The sequence below is a fragment of the Gossypium arboreum genome, chromosome 11, assembly GCF_025698485.1.
Source record: "Gossypium arboreum isolate Shixiya-1 chromosome 11, ASM2569848v2, whole genome shotgun sequence".
In the NCBI taxonomy this organism is placed as follows: domain Eukaryota; kingdom Viridiplantae; phylum Streptophyta; class Magnoliopsida; order Malvales; family Malvaceae; genus Gossypium; species Gossypium arboreum.
The window spans coordinates 26157384-26167732 of record NC_069080.1 but is presented as its reverse complement, the minus strand read 5'-3'; positions in this window follow the sequence as shown (position 1 = coordinate 26167732).

The following is a 10349-nucleotide window of genomic DNA, read 5'->3' as shown; positions in this document are numbered from 1 at the left end:
CACTACGGTGTCAAAACTCACATATCAAAACCTCTCAACACTCAGTTACACCCTATTTCTCCATCTTTATCAATCACACCTCATAAGTCTAATCACACCTCATAAGTGTAACATAGGTACACATAGGCTATACTCATTTCTTAATCAAATCATGCTTAGTACACATTTCACACACATCACACGATCACGTATCACAATATACATTTCAGACACATACGCAGTTGCTTCACAAAATCATATGTATCCATACATACAATCCATTACATATCGGACTCACAAGGATACATCAAGATCTCACACATATATTCAATAGTCATTCAAATACTCATTCATCAATACTGAAACATTGATCGCAAAAGATTTATCTAGAAAGACTTGTAGGAGTCGATATTGAGGACTCACTTGAGACTCACCTTGTTGAAGGTCAAAATCTCCAATTTTAAATGCCTTTCATGAATCCACAGCATCACCTGCTCAAAATAACATGGAATCACCATTAAAACCCATTTACAAACAGATTGCTAACATCTATTCATAGATAACTCCTATGCAAGACCTCTTAATCATAACTTATTGCATATATATCATAGTACCCTTACGCTTAACATCCAAAGTTTTCAGACTTACCAGAAGATAGAACATCCTATGGTTATTCCCAAAATTTTTAGCTTCCAATCTAATGAGGAAATATGCATTTGAAAAAAAAGAAAAAAAATCGGAGAGAAATATTGAAGGAAGAAGAAAACTTCCCCACGAACCCTACTATACACACACATATATATAACTAATTTCCCCTTTAGAGGAATTTAAAAAGTGTCACTTAAATGCATAATTTGTCCTTCCTAATGGCCAACAGAATCTGAGAAAAACATAAATGAGGATTTTGAATGAATCTTACTTGACCAACCAATCTCATTTGACTTCCAACCACACCATTGTTCAAACCTAATAAGTACAGTACTTAGACAAACTAGGCGTGCTATAAATATTTGGCGATAACTTGTGCAATAATTACCTTTTTACGTTAAAAAGAATCTTTTATTTGAAATAACCCAAATTAAATATTCATTTACTTACACGAGAGTTACTATACGCTCTCTCTTATTTTCCAAAAGAAAACAAATGGGCAGATTATACTATGCCAAACAGAAAATTTTACTGCTACAGGACTTAATCTCAAATCCGTCAAACTTGGGTTGTGACATTCTCTGTTTCACGACATAGCTGTGATGAGGGCCATAACGTAAGTGAGGGTGTTTTCATTCGCACAATCAATATTATCAGAATTACGGCCTCTAATTAACCTAATTAAGGTAGCTAATTATGCCTATATATAAGAAGCCTTAGGTTAAGCTATGGGAGGCAAGAAAGAGCTAATTTTTAGGGTTTTAGTTAGTAGATTTAGTTTTAATTAGGTTTTTATTTTAGCTCTAAACAATTTTCTTTCTTGTTTTCAGACTTAGGTCTAATTTAAGTCTAAGATTTCATTATTCAGTTTTTTAGTAATTTTCGTTAAATTTTCTCTTGCAATCGTTGATATCTCGCTAGCTATTAAAAGGAATTTTTGCAACCGAGCACATCCTACATCTCAGACGGATCGATTTCTATTCTCCTATTATTTTAGTTTAATTTGTGTGTTTTGTATGATAAAATTATTTCTAAGGAAAATGATATTTAGATCATGAGTGGCTAAATATAAGCAAATAGGCCAAGAGGATAAGTCTACCAAGCACCTCATAATTTCTCTCGATTTAAACTGAAAGGTTGAAAGACAAGTAGTTTTTATTGATTAGCTAATCAGTTATAGGTCGAGAGATAATAATTGGTTAGTTATTAACTAATTCATTAAATCTCGAGTTTTGAAGTTAATTACAACCACTGAAGCAAGTTAATCTTCTACATGTTATTCGAGATTTCGTTAATTTTTAATTTCTTTTCAATAATTTTATTTCATTTTATGATGTTAAATTTTACTGCTATTTTTCATAATATAATTTTCAGTTATTACTACTTAGACCTAAAATTGTAGAAAATAATATCAAATTTCATCCATCCTCCCTTGGGTGAAGTACTTTCTATGCCCCGTTGTGCAAAACTATATTACAATTTGACTCGTATACTTATAAACATCACTGCTTTATTCTATCTCTTTTGGTAGTTGTATTTCCATTGCAAATGTACGCACGTTTTGCGACGGTTAGTAAACAATTAGGATTTCAATGGCAAGCCATTATGGTCCAATAAAGGATAACGAGTGTTTGATCAGGGTATAATACTATGGCTTGAGATCTAACATATGTTGCAGATCCTCTGTGTTAGTAGCATCGAACCAAGCTAGTGGTATACAATGGCTTGAGATCAAGCATATGTCGCGAATTCTCTGAAGCTAGTGTTAGCAGCATCGAACTAGTTAGTGTTAGTAACCCTAGTCTAAAGCTAGTGTTAGCCACCAGAACACGTCAGCTTATGCGAACAAATCAGTCCCGTGTATCCGAGTTCAATTTACTTCAGTTCTCCGAGTGAAAAAACAAAGAGAAAATGGTAGTTAAATGGAAATGAAATGGCTAAAAAGATCGAACATGAATTAAATTGTTATGTTGCAACACGAGTATGATTTGAATATGATATGAATAAGAATTTAATTATATGAGTTTACGAATTAAGTATGAATTGGATAATTATATTATGTTATATTGAATTTTTGAATTTGTGTATGTGAATTGTATTTTAAGTGCTTGATGTGTAAGCAAACAAACCTATTAGTTGTTATGTTGAAATGTATATGAAAGAATAAGGATGTCATGTTATATACCAAATTGTTTTAATTGCTTAAGTTATTTTAATGTCAAGGTAAGTTAATTAAAGAATTCAAAATGCTTACCCATTGCCTCACTTTCTTCCTTGTAGATTTTTTATTTGCGGAGCGTGTCAATTGGATCACCTTGAAGTGCACATTATCAAGCTCTGATTCGGTAGGCTTTTGATCTTTTTAACTTGGTTATGTGCCATGTATATAAGTGTTATTTATATTTTTGTTAATAGAACTTGTTGTTTGGTTGATATTAAACTTTGGAAAGTATATTTTCATATATATATATATATATATATATATATAAGTCTATGTCAAGGAAAAATCTTAAGATATATACATATGGTATATGCATGTTTATTTTGAAGATGATTGAATAGGGTAAAATAATGACATGAAATGACTAGATGCATGTTTGATTAGTTTGAAGTTATATAAGTAGACTTGTAATGAATTGGTGCCAAATGAGGCATATTTGTAATAGCCCGTTTTTTAGTGGTATCGAGAACAATGATTTCAGGACCACAATTTGGACAAGTGAGTCCGTAAATATTAAATAATATTTAAGAGTCCAATACAATGTTATAGTGAATGTAACGACCCGGTCTTCGATTAAAAAGAAAGTGGAAATTCAATGTCTCTGTCACGCTTCCATACCCTTAGGTTTCGGGTTAAAAATTTGAAAATGGCATGCATATCCATACTTGAAAAATGATCAAGATCCATGTTTTGAATATCATCCTTTGGATAAAAAGGAATACCATAATGTTCACAAAAACTTTTTGGGGAAATGTCTATCAACTCACGCCTTATGTATACTCGATCATCTTCTGATAATTTTAAATTAGTGTAAAACTCTAGAATTATGGGTAAAACAGTAGGCATAGTTGGTAGAACTGCAAATTGATTCCACCAATGGTGACGAACCAAGTTCTAAATTTTTTCGCAATCCGAGGTGGCTAAGTCAAAAACACGTTCATAGATGAACGATCAACCTTTATTGATTGAAAATATTTTTCCGCCTATTCAAACAGAAATTTGTCCTCATTATATCTAGGTGACTGGATAGGGTGGGTTCGACCTCGAAATCGTTTAGAAGCTCTTCGTGGAATTTTGAAATTTATTTTTCTTTTAACAAACAATCGAATTTAAAATAATCCCAAATAATCAAAATGACTATAGTATTAGAAAATTAAAATGAACGAAAGTAACTAATAATAAAAAAGACTAGTAAGAGCACAGAAGGTTTAACCAAATTGATTCACTGTTAGTTGATGTGATTAAACTGACGCTTCACGGTTGATCCCGAGCAATAAAGGATTCAAATATGCAAGAATGTAAGTAAATAAGAACAATAAAGTAAAGAGACCAAATATTTCAAAAAAGTTTGAGAGAATTTGAAAGAGAGATTGAGAGAAAATTGAGAGGGGAGAGTTTTTAGGGATTTAATTGAAGGATCTAGGAAAAATGAGAATAATGAGGGGTTTGGGCTATTTGAAGGCTTAAAAAGCCACCAAAACACATGGGTCGCGATATCTAAAATTAGGTATCGCGTGACCTAACTTGGATATTGTGATACCCAAGGTTTGATATCACGGTATCCCCTATTTTTTTACTCTAATCTTCAAACTTGTCTTCGATGCCGCGATACCGGGGCTGGGTATAGCCATACCACCATGTAAAACAAAAGATTTTTACTTTTGAAATTATAGAGGTATCACAATATCAGAGTCCAATATCGCGATACATAAAATATTTTTAGTCCGTCTCGAAACTGTCGATGAAATCGCGGTTTCCCTCATGGGTATTGCGATTTCACTGAACTAATCCCTAAAAACATGACAAAATCATCAATTTTCATCTCAATCATCAAAAATCCGACCTCCCAAGTAAAATTAAACTAATACAATTTAAAAGTCTAATCTAAATGCAAGAAATAAATGGGGTCCTTGCTCAAAACATCTAATTACTTACAAATCCTTGTTCAATCGCCTTAAGTGGAAAATTAAAAATCAAACTTCGGGCGGTTAGTATCACCAACAAAATGGCGTTTCATTGGTGTCCTCGACACCTGAACATGTCTTTTTTTCAGCACGCTACCAAAGCCTTTTAAGAGTCTTATTTCTATCCTTATCCTCATTCGTTTCTGGCTTCTCTTGCGTAGTCCATGAACACTTGAAAAATTACACCATTCCATCAAAGTTGCAAATTCGTTAGCGTGATAATCTTTCGTCTCAACCACTTGGCTCTTATACTCTTGTGATGGTTTCTCTTCCTTAGACTTAGACTTGGGCTTGACACATTTGAAAATTTTGGCTTCTCCTATAATGTCCATAGTCAATTCGCCCCGTCCTACGTCTATGGTGGCCCTAGATGTGGCTAAGAAAGGTCTCCCTAAGAGTATCCAAATTTCTAGATCCTCCTCCAAGTCAAGCACGATAAAGTCAACTGGGAAAATGAATTACCTAACCCTCACTACTACATCCTCAAGGAATCCCTTAGGCATTTTCCCAAAGAGTTCTAACAAATAGAGGTTCACATTCAAGGTTTTAAACATCTTGAGGAAATCCATGAGCTCCTCATCATCTCTCTTCTTCTTCTTCTCTAAACGACTCAGAAAGGGTACAAGTGTTGGGCCATGTGGTGGTAGAAAGTTTCTATCCTCGATTTTGATTTGTGTGGGTTCACTCTCAAGTTTTTCCTTCTCCGCTATCCCTTCTCCAACACTAAGAGTGCAGGTGCTCTCGTTCTTCTCACCTAATTCTTTCTCCTCACAATATGGTTGGATAGGTTCCTTCACCACAACCCTAGATCTAAGGGTGATTGCCTTCGCGTGCTCCTTTACTTCTCTTTTCAGATTAGGTTCAGTATTACTAGGTATGCAAGAGGCTAAATTATTTTGCAACAGTTGCAAAACTTTGCAACACCTCTCACCCGTATTCAATGCTGAAATAGGGTTACGGAGCATCACCAAACTTACAAAACAATAAAACATTCATTTAGCATACATTTTCTCAAGTCAACCATTCATCATTCAATCTCAATCAATTTGTCCCTAATACGAGCCTACAAGGCCCTAAACATGCTTTGGGAGTGCTTTGGAACTAAACCGATAACATATGAAACTTTTACTAAACATAGAAAATTTCTCCTCAAAACAGGGGACACGCGTCCGTGTTGCCAGACTGTGTGTCTCACACGGCCATCAGACACGCCTGTGTCATAGGCCGTGTGGACATTCGAAATGGGAGCACATGGCTGTGTCCCAGCCCATGTCCTACCTTGTGTCCAAACAAGTGAGCTTTTGACTTGGGTCACACAGCCAACCACACGCTCGTCTGTCTAGCTCGTGTGCCCTTCGAAGTAGTCAGACACACCCGTGTTCCAGGCCATGCCAAACCTGTAGGGTATACTGACTTATGCCACACTGCCAAGTCGAACGTCTGGGTGTGAGGCCGTGTGGAGCATACTAACTTGATTCCAATATCAACACCAGGGGACACACGGCCTTGTACTTAATCATGTGTCACATACGGCTGAGACACACGCTCGTGTCTCTGCCCATATCGGCAAAAATAGGCTATTTACCAAGCCAATTTTCCACCCAAATATGCATATACTTACACAACCAAAATGCACCAAATCATAGCATAATTGGACATCAAAATCAACCACAACTAAAACTAAAGTGTACCATTTCAATATCAATAGCTAACAAACTTATAATACCATAATTTGGCCTACTCAAATCATGCCATTTCACATTTCCAAAACAATTAATATGCACCACTTCAACTAAATATTTCTTAGCCTATAACCACAAGCACAACCATCCATAATTCATCAACCATTAGCGACTTAGATTGTTTCACTCAACAATTCATTACCAAGCAAGCATGAACCACATCACTAGTAGGCATTAAGGCTTATATATATACATCACATAATTGCCAAAATAAGCCAACTTACACAACTAACACAAAACCAAATATTTAATATATACAAGCCAACTCAAATGGCCAAAATCATGCTACAAATACCAAAATGACTCAAAGTTCTTATACATGCTATATACTTAAAATACGAAGTTCATAGGTATCGAGTGATAGGTGGATAGTATGAAGCGATCTCCGACAATCCCCGAATCCGAGCTAACTTTCATGACACTATAAAACACGAGAAAAATAAACAAAGTAAGCTATAAAGCTTAATAAGTTCGTATGAAATAAACTTAATGCAATCATATAAATATAATTCAATAATTTGAATACACCAACATATAGCTAACAAACCTTTCAAATACTCATTCACAAAACTATATACTTTCATCATCATTTCTTCGATTCAATGCAAACATAGTTTATGCATATACCTGTACCATCTCGTACAAATCTTATACACATTCTCGTCTTTCATTTACCCATTGAATCATTTGGAATAGAAGTCGGATACTTAAGGGTCTCACACGATAAGTACCTATACCATGGCCCGTAGCCAAATCAAGGTAACTTATCTCCGAAGTTCTGATATCATGGCTCGAAACCACATCAGCCGATATATATGGCCCGAAGCCAAATCAGTTTATCTCTCAGCCGAAGTGCTAAATCATGGCCCGAAGCCAACCTAAAGTGTCCCTAATGACATGTCACTAGCATCCTAAACTATTCCTAAGGTTCAACCGGGATTCCAACTGTCGAATCATCTTCGAATTATTCCCAAACTTGTCAGAAGTCACATAATCACAATTTACGCTATATCAAAGCATATATAATACATTTGAAATGAAATTATAACATACGAACTTACTTCAGATGCTAAAACGGCGAATCGAGTCAACTATTCCGTAACTTTATTCTTTCCCCGATCTAAGTTCGTATTTCTCCTTTCTTGATCTAAATATATTAAAAATTAACTTATTAAATCATCTATTCATTCAATTTAGTCCAAAATACACTTTAAAACACATTCCCACTTTTGCCCCACATATTTCACATTTTTCACAATTTAGTCCTTATTTCATAAAATCACAAATTAATGAAATTCACAATATATCCATGCTATAAAAATTACTATTATGCCCCTAGGAATCTATATTTTTCATTTATTTCACATTTTAACCACTAGTTTTACACATTTCACAATTTAATCCCTATTTTGCGTTTTCACCAAAAATCACTTACAAAACTTGTTTAACTATCAACAACCATTCAAAATCTATCTTCAATCATCAAAAATCATACATATTAATCAATTTTAACTTTCAAAATCTTTAAAAGTTTTGCAAAATAGTCCCTAGGCCAGCTAGTACTAGTTGCAACGATCACAAAAACATAGAAATCATTAAAACGGGATAAAAAATTGTACCTTGATAGCCAAGATTGAAGTTTCCAAATTTCAAACCCTAAAATAGTTCTTTCTTTTGTTTAAAATCGGCTAGGAAGATGATAGCCTTTAAAATTTTGAATTGGTTTTATTTATTTTAAGTTAAATTACCAAATTACAATTTTAACCTTAATAAAACCATTTAAAACACCTTAATATGTGTCCATAAATGCCCAATCACAAATAAAATGGTCTAATTACAACATAAGGACCTTAAATTTAAGGTTCTATAGCTATTAGACACTTTTAACTAATAGAACACTACTTTTGCAATTAACGCGATTTAGTCATTTTTCTCAAATTGACTAATTAAACGATAAAATTTCTTAACGAAATTTTCACACAGTCATTCAATAATTCTGTAAACATTAAAATAATAATAAATTAAATATTTTATCTCAGATTTGTGGTCCCAAAACTACTATTTTGATTTGACTAAAAACAAGTTGTTACAAACTTGGTCTAATTGACTTCGAATTTTATGCACATCGGTTTGCACTACATGCAAACCTTCCTCTAATTTACTTACCCTACTCAAAAATGGAAGGTCGCTACTATAAGTTGGCTTCCTTTCTTGGCCTTTGAGTGCTATAAAAGGTAATGGAGGTTGTTATGGTGCATTAGGTTTTAGAGGGTTAGCGTTTTGGTTTCCTTGATCTGAAATCTCGCTTGGTCCCCTCCCCAACTAATTTTAGGATGATCACGCCATCTGGGGTTATAAGTCTTGGACTAAGGGTTATATTCTTTATTCCCTACATAATTAGCCTCCATATAGGTTCTTTCATCATCGTGCCCTGCATTAGAATTGGTTAAATTGGGTTGGTTTTAGACTTGCGCCTTGGTCGCATTCATCTCAAATTGACTAATTCTCTCGAGGACTTGTTTACACTTATCCTCGCTAGTGACATAATATTTTTCTCTTGTTTGGCTCGATATGTGAACCACTCAACCGGTCAAATGTAAGAGTCATCGCCATATCCTCTGTAACGGCCATTTTTCAGTGGTGTCAGAAACAATGGTTTCAGGGCCCAAATTCGATGAGTGAATTTGTAAATACTATTATTTAATATTTAAGAGTAAAATATAGTAATATAATAAATTTTTCTATGATAAATTATTTTATTTGAAAGAATAATTAAGTTCAAGTGGTAAATCTTTAAGTTAAGTGGTTTTGGAAAATGAGGTTTTGGGACCTCGTTTTTATAAACTGAGCCCGTAAAAGTTTTATTGAATATTTATAGAGTATTACTAGGGTCATATTAAAATGTCTATGAAATGTTAAATAAGTGGACTTATATGTTAAATAAACCATATAAATAGTTAGTGGACAATTATGGGCTAAGGTTATGACACTATGAACATAAGACCGTGGCAAGGCCTTAGCAATGCACAAGTAAGACCATAGTTGAACTATGGCACAATATGAAATTGTATTGAGGTTTCAATATTCTTTGCAGTGTCCATTGGATGGAAAAAAATAAGGACAATACCCCTTAAAACTTTATTAAAACACACCCAAAAGTGGTGTATAATTCTATTTTTCATTTAAAAACATTTTTTCAAAAGTGTCCCTCTGTATGCATAATATCGCTTTATGATCATCTTCTTTGGTGCATTCTTGGCATAGTCCTTATTGCTGAACTAGTTCAAACCTAAAAACCTGCATTACGAATAAACACCTATAAGTTCAATGGTACTTAGTGAGTCTTTCCCATTATTACCTTTAAAAGATGTTGTAGAAATTCTCGACTCAATTCTGACATTGGCATATACTTTTCTAATCCCTGGTTGGCAGATAACCATACGTCAATCTCTACACTTAACCATCTTATACACATTTCATCCAGTTGGCATATCTCAAACTTCACACTATATTTCGAATCTCGCTACACAATTTCTTTACAGATAGTAGTTAGATATGCTTCCCAAACAATACTCAACGGATGGCACTCTTAACTGATCCCTTTACAGGATTTAGTGATTATCATAACACCAATTATGTTATATCCTCAAATCGTTCCAAAAAACCATGCTTGCTTAGAAGAATACAATGTTTTAATTCAAGCAATAAAATCACAGATGACTTCAATACAGGACCTAAGAAATTTCAAGTTTGGCAGACACTTGCACCACCAATACTCCAAATACACAAGGTTTC